This window comes from Tympanuchus pallidicinctus, unplaced genomic scaffold, assembly GCF_026119805.1.
Source record: "Tympanuchus pallidicinctus isolate F22 unplaced genomic scaffold, pur_lepc_1.0 scaffold3, whole genome shotgun sequence".
In the NCBI taxonomy this organism is placed as follows: domain Eukaryota; kingdom Metazoa; phylum Chordata; class Aves; order Galliformes; family Phasianidae; genus Tympanuchus; species Tympanuchus pallidicinctus.
In genome coordinates this window covers 28,631,950-28,643,793 of record NW_026294747.1, presented here as the reverse complement: position 1 = coordinate 28,643,793, position 11,844 = coordinate 28,631,950, and the positions used below count along the sequence as shown (strand labels likewise).

Genomic DNA, 11,844 nt, shown 5'->3' with positions numbered 1-11,844 from the left:
TCTTCCGTTAAGCATTCTGTACGCTTCACATGCATGCAGTGTTATTCTTGATATCTGTAAATATAGAAATTGAAAATGTTATGACATATTTATGGGATTAAAATATATTCTAACCTGTAACAGGAGATGTAATGCTGCATTTTGCATCAGCCAGCATGCTAGCAGTAAGAGCAGTCAGGGGCTTCGGTGCTGACAGAAATTGCAGTGACTCAAAGATGCAGTGCCTAGATCAAATTGAACGTAAATGTAGGAGGCTGGTTCATTTTATACAGAGAAATTTAGATTCAGTCTCTAAAATCAATGCACTTTACACTCAACTCCCCCAAAACCAGAATTGCATATGCCTGATAAAATCAGAGTACTGTAACTAGAAAACAAGTGTACCTTTCTATTTTCAGTATGAATCCCATTTAAAAATTATTATTATTATTAGACAGGAAGTAAAATGATTTGAAAACATTTGCACAATCAAAACCAAAAATCAACTTTTTTTTCTTCTAATGAAATAAATTAGCTACTAACACTCCTTAACTCACATTTCTCCTCTCGTAACATGGTGTTGGAAAGCAAACTCCTTTAGGTCTCTGATGCATCCTTTAAAATCAGACTTACAACACTGAAACACTGGAACTTTAGTCAAGAGCACACAAATAACAGCGGTTAACTAGTTAAGAGCATCGCCATTAACGAGAAGTGATTGCACTGATGGCAGTGTGACCGCCAGAGGGCATTTTCCCAGTTGGGCAATGCCTGGTAATAACGTTCCACGCTGCTAAGCTCCTTCATAGAAGAATTATTTTTTTGTTTACTGTCTTTTCCTGTCAGTGAGAATATCTCATCCTTGTTTGCCAATTACATTTTGAAATTCTGTACCCAGGATCTTATATCTCCAATAATTGCTATCTCAAAGCAGATGAACTGAAGGGTGGAAAGTAGAAATGATCACCAGGCTGTCAAGTCTGTTTCAATGTAGCAAAGGGAGCAGGGGATGAGAGGCAAACAGATAAGGGGGATAGAAGATACTTGTGGAATAAATAGGAGTCAGAAAATTAACTGAATAACAACAACAAAGGCTTGGAAAAGAAGGAAAAAAAATATCTAAAATTCTGGTCTGAAAAAAATGTCAAATATCATAAAAATGGGAACTCATGAGCTTCTGAAATGTTATTAAAATTCTGAAAAGCACTACTTAGAGGATGAAACACATGAAAAAAGGTGAATGTATGAGGGTGGATTTGCCTTTCCTTACCTACTGTGCATGTTTTTGGACTGTCTGGGACCATAACAGTGAAACTGAAGAGATGCAGCTGGATGTCAGCTTCAGGACACCGTAAAACCTCTCGCCAGCCCCTCCCAATTTCCTCAGATGGTGGCTTAGAAGCTGTGCTAGCCGTGAAGATGTGCTGACCTGGCCAATGAAACTGTGGAACATTTTATCTCCCCTGATGAGTTTATTCCCTCTTCTCCTTACATTCCTCTCTTTTTGGCAAAAGCATGTTACTTAAATTGCTGGATGATCTATTATTATTTTAACTGTGTATAAACTATCCTGATGAGATCCCTTGTGAGAGAGTTAGAGAAGATGGCTTTTGTTGCTTTAGAAATAAAGTAACTGCTACTATTGCTGACATCAATAGGAGGTACAATTTTGCAAGCAAGGAACAGTATATAGCATTACATGCAGAAGCAAAATTGGGCCAGCTAGTCAGAATGCTTATAATCTCATTTAATATGAAATTTACACTCGGTCAAAAAATTCTTCTCTGTCTCCTTATGTACAGGATGGCAGGCCTTATAATTCTTAGGTTGGTTACTGAAGCTTAGTTAATTGGTTCTTGTTAAGGATTTCATCTGAATTTCCTTCTCAGAGCAGGGCCAGAATCTAGAGGGTAATGGTTCTTTTACCTCATATTAGGGTTGTCACAGTTTGCTGTTGCAAATTGCTGTGTGCTCCCATCTCACTCAGAATCAGAGAGAAGCAAAAATAGATTCCCCTTTCCTACAATAATATGACCTGTTATCAGTATTTTTTACATAAACATAATGTTTCTCAGCATCATTCAGGAGGAAAACAAGAGGCAAGGGTTCTGAGAAATACTCACCACATCAGGTAACTGTGCACTATCACACTGGTGTAACAGTACATAAACAAAAGTACTAAATCAGACTTGCACATGCAGCTTGAATTTGAAAACTTCCTAAGATTTGAGATCCTGGCTTTCATACTGTAAGGTTATTTTGATGTGCTCTTTTTAATCAATATTGAAGAGTCATACATGTAGGTAGATGGATATCTACAGTTATACTCTAATTAAGGAAAGGAGATTCCCAGTTTCAGTTCCTATTTGATTCAGTTTATAGCTCTGGGAAGAGAACACTGCCATTTCACAGTGAATTTCTATTTAAGAGATTCTTTTTCCAGTAGCTGGGAGTAAAAATGTGGACTATTTAAGCATTCCAAGTGTGTAGTATCCAGCCTGTGAGCTTTCAATCACTTGATATTCTCTAACTCAGATCATTAATTCTAGGCGCAAGCCTGCATGTCTAAAAAGAGGATATCTGCCCTTGACTCAGGTTTTTTTGAGCTACCACTATAAAAAGAGAAACTTATTTGTCTGTGCAAGCCTGTTCTGCATCCTTCCTTCTGTTGTATTTCTTTTATTTGGAGAAATTCTCACCTGCCTACTAAATCTGAAATGCAGCATTTCAAGCTTCCATCCCAGTGCACAGCTCACTCAGCTAACTTTAGAGACAGAGCCAAGGAAGCACTGCTCGGGATGGATCCCTCCTGCTGAGACAGCAGCAGGGCAGTTCTGCCAGGCAACATTGTGAAGGGGCAATCAGTGAGCAGCCTTTGCTTCCTTGCAGCCCAGGTTCCCACACTTCAGATGAAGGCAAGTCATCAAAAACCAATTCACTTCCTAGCAATCACTGCCTGAAATCAAGCTGGTGACTTAGCAGCATCTGACATTCCTTGCTACATCCAAGAAAATGAAGTTTATCTTGCTTGCCAATTCCTCTCAACTGTCTTAGTAAGTCTTAGTTGGTACAGCAGTTTCTTGCAATCTTTTTATCTCCTTTGCAAGCAAAATGCTGGAGGAGACAGTTCCAGATGTTGCCGCTTTCTCTGAAGATGAAGATGTAGATGTAGCCATGAGCATTTATACACTCAATTTTTCAAGATCCTTTTGTGACTGTCTCAAATTTGTCCATTTAATATTAGCCCCCAGCTATCTTACTAGACATAATGCCTTGCAAGCACAGAGTAGGTTCAACTTCGGCTTCAATAATCTTTCTCAGTAAAATAAATGAACGAGTAGGAGTATAAATTTCCTACAAACTTTTAGAGTACTTTCCACATTGTTTTTAACTGCACAAGACACACAATTGCAATTGGTCAAGGTGCAAATGCCATAGCACTACACTACATCATTCCTCCTTGGACACTTGGTAATACAGCAACTGCAGTTTCAAGGACTAAAGGTTCACCAACTGCTGGTATCTGTAAATCCCATCACCCTGTAAATTGCTGATTTTCTTACTCAGCATGCAGGTCTTACAGAAGGACTACTGAGTACATTGTCTGAATAATACAGGATGTGCTCAGTGGTGTAAATGGTTCCAGTGAAGATAAAAAATGAGTAATTTCTAATACCTTTCCTGCTTACAGCCAGTAGAGCATTCATGCAGATAAAATGGTAGAAATTCTTGTATACAGGTATATCAGATATTTTCTGTAGCATTCTTACTTCAAGCTGCCAACCATTTTTTTTTTCTGCAGAAGCTTCCAAACAGTTTATTAGAATTTCTGTACATGCATAGATCTATCTCTCTCCTGCTACAGTGATCTCTCTCTAAATTTAAATATGAAATTGATCCTTCTAAGGATTATCAGCATTGTATCTATCCATGTTATATGGAATAATAGTATTATTGGTCTACATTATAACTGTGCATACATATATATATATATATATATATATATATTCTTTAACAATCAGATGTATCTAGGTAAATATACATGCTACAGCAAACTCCCTTAGGAGTACCAGGGCACACAGGGTACATTTCAAGGCAAGTTTCAAAGAGTAGCAGCATTTCAGCAATGAAGAGCATTTTGTTTATTTTTCTGGTAAAGACTTTATTAACCCACTACATCACACAGAACTACAATTCCTTTTCCCAATGTCAATTATCATTTAATTCCAAGTAACTTAAGACTAAACAGGTAAAACAGGTTACAGATAACTCTCTGAACTCTTTTCAAGCTCCTTCAAATATTTTGTCATTGAACAGTTCTATGCAGGGTGCTGCACAGGCTCCAAAATATGCCCTTTTGAGTTGGATGACTTCTGAAAGATCTGAAGAATCTGATAGCGCAGAGGCAACTAACAGCCTGTCTGTCACATCTCAGGACTAAGGTGCTTATCTTCAGATGCCCACTTTTTTTCTCCCACTGCACTCAGTATTTTCTGCAGCTGTGACAGATTGCAATCTAGAACAAGGAGACAGGCATATGAAGACCACAGCCATCAGAAGAAAAGGAAATATAGATATATTCAGCTTTCAAATATTGCATGCATTTCTTATTCTTATTTTTCCCCACTTGTGAAGTTCAGCTCACCCTTAACATCCAAAAGGGCTTTTATGTAGGAACCCCTCAAAAATATTAATTGCATCTAAGCTGTGATCAGTGTGCACACACAGCATCAACTCCCTTCAGACCCAGATACACTCTTTTCTCCCTTACCAGAAAGCTGACACTTGGCTTTATCAGAGCTATCAGTAGGTCAGCAAGCTTTGATTGCCCTCATCAGCCTCACATGGGCCTTCACTCATGCACCTCCACCTGTTGGCCTTCAAGCTGCATTTAAGCAGCTGGGGAGAAAGCTCTTGCTGGCAGGCTCTATTTGCAGGCAGTGCTTGAGCTGGTGAGTGCCTGTCTTTATGTTGCCTTTAGAGCCTGCCTTGATAATATAGCTGTTTCTGCTGCTGGCTGGACTGTGGCTGGCCCTGGTTACTATGGCTCTCCTTGTTTGGATGCTATGGGGTAGTACTTTTTGTGGTAAGGGGGGTAGTTGCCTTGTTTACTTAGTTCTGGTTTGCACTGCTATTAACAAAGGACTAGTGTGGTGAGCCCTGTACCAAAATAAGTTAATGGAACTACTGTGTGGAAGAAATGCTGGCTGTTATGTCATTGTGGGTCTTCTTTCCTTTGCTGACAGACTGTTTTGTGCTGGTATCTATATAGGTTATAAGTAAACAATGCTGTATGAAATCTGGAAACGAATGCTGAACTTTCAATGCTAGGGCAAAGAATCAGAGAATTGTTTGGGTTGGAAAGGATTCCTAAAGGTCATTTAGCCCAATTCCCCTGTAATGTGATCCAGGACAGCCACAGTGAGAGCTTGCTGCTTTAGAGTCCTGTCAGCCTGACCTTGAGTGTCTGAGGAGTGGGGCACCTACCACCTCTTTAGGCAGCATGTTTCAGTGCCTCACTATCGTTACTAAAAAAAAACACCCTTTTTTCTAAGTCACCCCCCCCTCATAGTTTGAAATTGTTTCACCTTGTCCTGTTACAGCTGCAAAAGAGTCCTTTCTTTCTTCTGTTTTCTCTTCAGATACTAGAAAGCCACTATTGGGTCTCTGCAGAGCCTTCTCTTCCCCAGGCTGAACAGCCCCAACTCTGTCAGCCTGTCCTTGCAGGAGAAGTGCTCCATCCCTTGGATTGCTTTTGTGGTCCTCCTCTGGACGTTCCATGTCTCTCCTGTGCTGAGGACTCGACATCTGGACACAGTACTCCAGGTGAGAGAGGAAGCTGCCTTTGAGTGGATGTAGTGGCTCACTTAGTGCTGATTTCTAGTTGCTTGTTAGAATACGTAAGGCTGCTTTCTGTACAGACATTGAGCATGTATACTGACAACCAAATACTTATTTCATGTTTTATTTGTGTGTTTTGCTTCAGTGGCTAGTTTTAGTCACACCATTGCAATGATGGTAGTTGTAGTATAATGTAGTGAACAATGTAGTAACTTATTCAGTGTACTTTGTTCTGTTTTGGAAACATGTCTCCTGTGTGCTTATTGTATATGTATGCATTGCATAAATGATGTCCCAAGTGCTGTGGCTCTTAAAGATGTTTAGATGAATAGAGGTGGCCTGTGGCTCTGCATTTAAGGCAAAAACAAACAAACAAAAAAACCCAAAGAAACAACAACGGAAAAAACAACCTAGCAGTGCTACTAAGCCACAAAAGCTGATGCATTGTTTTAGACAGACTTGCAATCTTATAGAATTGCATTGATAGGAATCGTACTATAATTTCCATAATGTGGCTTCCTGAATCTTTTTGGTTCTTCTGAACAACATATTGCTTCTAACAGAACCTAGCATTTCTTCCATGAAGACACCAGATGGAGTCTAACTTCTTTGTAACAGCTTTTGTTTTTCAAGTTTAGAGACCTCTTATCCTAACCACTATCTTTCATGCTGTCATTTTCTTATGTTTGTGGTAGCAACAGCGCAACCGTGATGTTGGGTAAATCAGCACTGAAGTATGCCATGGTTAATTCCAGCCTCTTTTGGGCTGTGCGGTACAGCACTGAACATGTTTGCAGTTGGGTGCTCCTCACTTTAGTAGCATGTCCTGTGTTTTTTGAGTTTGTAATGGACTGTCTTCTGTTTAACTGCATTGAATTTTGAGTATAAAAAGATGTAATTTACTGGCAATTTCAGAAACTGAAGTTCTGTCCTTTGTAACACTTCATAACAATGACTTTTATATTCTATGAACAGCTTAGCTAAAAGGGGAGTAGCTTCCTCATGGTAGTACAAGGTAATTCAAGTACTTACAAGTGCAAGTGTTGTACTACTGGCATCAAACCCAGTATGGGTTTGATTTTGTGGCTGCAATCTCTCTAGCTGTTATTCTTGTTACAGGGACGTTTTGCTAGGCAGGAAATGTTTGTGTCAACACTGTAAATCTCCAGCTGCTGCCTGGTAGCTCAGCACTTATGCAAGTAAGTGTCATCTAGTGTGTATGAAATAGGGTGACTGGTTCATTCAGTCCTATAGGAATCTTACTGTCTCTCCCCTATGTTATTAATCAATGTGGTATTGCTTCTCATAGGATACTTGTGCTGAATCCTCCAAACTAACTTCAGAGTCCTGTATTTCCTAGTGTCGGCTTCCAGATTTCATCCTACAGTCCTTCTCCCTAGTAGAAGTAGAATTTGTAATTCCTATTATAAGGCAAGTTTCTTTATTAAAAGCTCAGCTGATAAGATATGACTTCAAAATTAAATACATGTAGGCATTTTGTTTTCAAATTTATTTGTGATGCTGGCTTTTAGCGAATATATATTCATGGCAACATTTGATGTCAGGGTGGAAAAGTACTACCCATGGTAATTATTGTGAGAACTCAGAGCTGCAGTTCAATGTGAGGATCAAAAGTAATTTAGGCATCAGAAGGTGAAAAGGAGTTCAACTGCAGGACAAAGTCCACCTGTACATGGAGCAAGTCATAAGACTCAGTGCCTTTTGTCTGGTGAGAAATTATAAAATAGCACTTGCATGCTAAGCTGATCCATTGGCAGGTGGGCAGCAACATGCAGCCTGTGCTATGAGTGTGAGGGTCTTGTACAAGCTACTAGTACCTAGGCCCAGATAAGGGTAGTAAGGGGGAAAGGAAAGTGAATGGTGACAAGTATTAAAGGACATCAATTTCACTTTGACTGGCATCCCCATGCTGCTTAGAAGATACTGAGCTTAGCAGAAAGGCAGCGAAATAGACTGGCAAGAAGTTATTAGAGGTGCTATTTGAGAATTCCTGTAGGTAAACTGTGCTTGGGGTCCTTAAAATAATAGCTGAGATTATGTAACTGTATTTAGTTTCTTACTAATCTGTAGCAACATTGCTGCCTAGTGATAGCATTTCTATAGAATGGAAGTGCAACTGTAATTTCCTTGAACAGCTTTCCTTTAGTTGTGTCTAATGATACTTAATTTTTTTCCAACTGAAATTTCTGTTATTGCTTACAGCAGCTCACCTCAGAGGGGAGTGAGCATTACTGTAAACAGTGCTCCAGGCAGCAACTAACATTTAAAGCAATCCAGCTCAAACTAGGGCTCTGTGACCTCCTATGTAAAACACCAGCAGCTGTCAGCACCCTGTTTACTCCAGCACTTCTGCTGCTGCTTCTGACTGAACTACTGCTTTGGTTTGTACTTAAAATAATCAGAACAGGCATTAGGGAATAACTGTTACAGCATAAGCCCAGAGCTATTACAAGCCTAGATTCTCACCAAGAGTCATTTTAGAATGTACAAGTGTAGTAAATTTCCACTTGTATGCAAGCTTGTGGTATGGGTAGGTAGCTCAAGCAAAAGCTTCCTGATGTAGACATGCTCTGCAGCATTCTTGTTGCTTGGAATCAACTCACTTGGGAAAATTTCCTTAAATAATGATGAATACTGACAACCTACTACTGAGAAGAACAGAAGCTGAAGTAACAAGGAACTTCTACATATTTATTGACTGTACATTTGTGTGTCCTTACTGCAATCTGCATATGATTGTCTGGTTTTGAAGCAGGCCGTTGATATGAGGCTCAGATTGTGGAAGAATAAGTGAAATAATGTGATACTGAACCAGTAGACCTGATGAGGGTGTCAGAAGTGACAGGCAGTGTTTGTAAATGAGGTGTCCCAGAAATTGGTTATTACAGGGGAAGCAAAGTCTCTGTTCTGAACCCTGTGTTTGGGGGTAGAATTGAGGAACTGCCTTATTGGCAGTTGCTGTGTCTGTATTAACCTTATCTGTTAAAACCTGTGAAGGATAATACACAAAACAGCTTTTTCTCAGTTTTTATTCTGTTTTAAATGGGCTTTTTAGGATAATATAAATAATTGTGATATCTACCAATTTATTCATGTTCTTTCTTGGGCACTTGGGACAACTTGCTGTCTGATGGGTGTGGTATAATACATCAGTTATGTGTGAGATGCTGATAAGCACTGGACAGTGGAGACCTGTGCCTGAATGCTGTCTTCCAGATGTTTCTTCAGTGGAAGGACTTGAAGCTTTTGTGTAAAATATGTGGACAAAATAGAACAAACATTAGTGTGTCTAGTACACCTGGGCAATGCCAAGGGATGCTGGAATTTTTCCTTTCTTGTAGGTGTAAAAAGGTTGGGGGAAAAAAAGTAACTTAGTTTGGATCAAGTTGAATGATGTAGTGGTGAGGGAATGAATACTTGCTGGAAAACTGTGCAGCCAAAGGTAGGACCTGCAGATATGGAAGAGTACTGGGTGCTAATTTGTCTGAGGGTCTTAATCAGTTGTAAGGCAAGTAAGAAAAATTAGGTAAGCTTGTCTGAAAATGAAGGGAGTGCATGGGACGTGTGTCTGTAGGTGATCAGAGCCTAGGAGAGTCAGTGAGGGAAGAAACACAGAAACAAGGAAAGAGGGTGTTTTTGTTGGTGTTCACCATGGCATGGCCTCCCATACAGTGGGACTGTAGCACTTGCAATTTCTCCTTGACAAAACTGACTATCCTCTGCTCCACTCTTGGTTCTTCAGCCGTGCGCTTGGGCCTGTGTTGCCACATCCTCTTTCTCCTGCTTAGAGAAACGGCTTGTGTCAGGCATACTGCAGCCACTCCATGACCACCAGTTTTTTTGGTAACTCTTGGACTAATCCAGCATTAATATCACTTTAGCATGCTGAATGCTTTTCCTTAGAAATAATTCTCACACTTTTTCTTGAATTGTTCGCTTGCTTACATGCATTCATCTCCTCTTGAGAGAAGGTGGCATACCATCTATGTTCTTCAGTTTTTCTATGAAGTATTTAGAAATTCTAGCAGCAGTGATGCAAGGAATGTACTTAGACCTGGAAGAGTTGTTGTTCCACTGTGGCTCAGACAAACCTCACTCTCTGAGACTTGACAAGTAATTCCAAAACACAAGTAGTATATCAGTCAGATTTCCAACTGGAAAATGCTTGACTTCAGAATTTAAGCCATTTGTTTCAATAAACATGGGCTCATTTGCAACCAAAGCCTTAAGACTTCAAGTGTAGATCAGGCTGAGTCCAACAGTGGGACTTTGCTCTATACTTGGTGAGAAAGCCATTTGCTCCTTCAGAAGGTTTTACTGTCCCCCAGACACAGTTTTCTTTAATGTTACTTGCAATTCTTGTAGCAAAACAGATGGTCTGTATTGCTTTTCTGTGTTTCTTGGCTTGGAAATGTTCACTGTAAACAACTTAAGGGATTCTTCCTTATTGCTAAAGCAGGTTGTACTTCAGCAGTAAGTTCAGTTTCTGGACTCAAATATAAATCTATGTATATTCTCTGCACCAAGCAAAACAAATTTGTAATAGGCACTTAAACCCCATGATTAGCCTTCAAAATCTCTTGCAAAACATGCTGCCTGAGTTAGTCATCCAGCGAAGCAACAGTAATTTGAGAGTGGAGAAGCTTATTTAAATACTCTGAAAATATCAGGTAAAAAAGCTGTGCCCTAAGGCATAGACCTGTTCTGCTTTATTTCTTGACTTCATCTGTGTGCTTTGCCTTTCAGGGCATTTTGGCTACCTTGCTGTGAGTGCCGGTCAGAATAATAAACATGCATAATCACAAATAACCACATCTATGTATACACTGGTCTGTGAAATTTGACTGCAGAGTTCTTTGAGAAGCATCTCTTGAATCTTGCTGTGCTTAATCACTCTTGCCCACACCGGCAGGTGGTTTCGCAAGCATACTTGCTGAATTCTGTGTGTTTTGTTTTTTTTTTGTTTTGTCCTCAATTAAGAGAAACCACTCACTCAGACTGTGGATGCTATTTCAGTTTACTCTTATGACTGTTTGCATTAGGATTTTTTAAAATTATTCTTGCTACTGAACTCACTTCCACAATGCAATAACCACTGTGGAGCTGCCTGATCTAAGTAAGCTCCCTGCTTGTCCTTTCTATCCTTACAGCTGGAACAGGTTTTACTTTTACTGGGACCCTTTTCCAGTTTTGGCAGCTGTCTGCCTTCTTGCTCACAGCAGTACTGCTTAGCAGGGAGTCCTGGATTTTGTGGTTCTTCAGTTCTAAATTTAGACTGGTGGTGCAGATAGTACATAGATTTGTCTGGAGGCTTCCTGTTTGAGTGTATTACTAGTCCCGTGTAAGTTTTCAAGACATGTTCTATTGTCTGATTTTCCCCCCCCCCCCCTCTCATAAGTAGTAACAGTGCCATTCTCTAACTTTGAGAATGGAAATAACCTGGAAACTCTCTACACTTGATTCCCATAACATTTAGGCACCTGGACATCAGTTCTCTTTACTAATATTCACCTAGCTTGTCAGCTGGCTTACACAGTTGAAAAAAGGAAAGGGAAGTGGTGGTGCTGCAGAACCAGAGTAACAGCCTACCACTATGGGAGGTGAACTGGGGATTTGCTGCAGGGAAACAGATCTGTAGCTGGAATGAGCACATGTGCTTTGGTGATGGCTGCAGTTATTTTCAGTGATGTTGTTTCTCACATTAGTTCTCCTTCACTGTTTAGCCATCAGGGGGTAGCAGCCTGTCAGTCAGTGTTCTCCTGGGTTGTTATGAAAACAGCAAATGCCATCGTTGGTTTTTCACTGGGAGGTGAATGAAGTGTTCAGTAAACAGAATGTTTCCACCTAAGGCAAATTATGTTGAGAGGTAACCCCCACTCCTTTGCTGCCTGTCATCAGTTCAATATATTAAACAGCAAATTTGGTAACAACTTTCATAGCACCTCTTATCTTGAAGAATCTCAAAGCTTTATGGGTGTTTTTTTTTCCCCTGTACTGTTTAAA

The 11,844-nt window shown here is 39.9% G+C and overlaps 1 long non-coding RNA gene across 1 annotated transcript in view; it reads left to right on the top strand.

The window, feature by feature from the left end:
* The first annotated feature begins 4,818 nt into the window (after positions 1–4,818).
* LOC128086500 (uncharacterized) overlaps positions 4,819–11,844 on the top strand; it is a 42,695-nt gene continuing 35,669 nt past the window's right edge. Inside the window, exons 1-4 of the long non-coding RNA XR_008209383.1 lie at positions 4,819–4,931; positions 5,622–5,879; positions 6,940–7,019; positions 7,130–10,511. This is a non-coding gene — a long non-coding RNA (uncharacterized LOC128086500). The remainder of the gene's footprint in view (positions 4,932–5,621; positions 5,880–6,939; positions 7,020–7,129; positions 10,512–11,844) is intronic.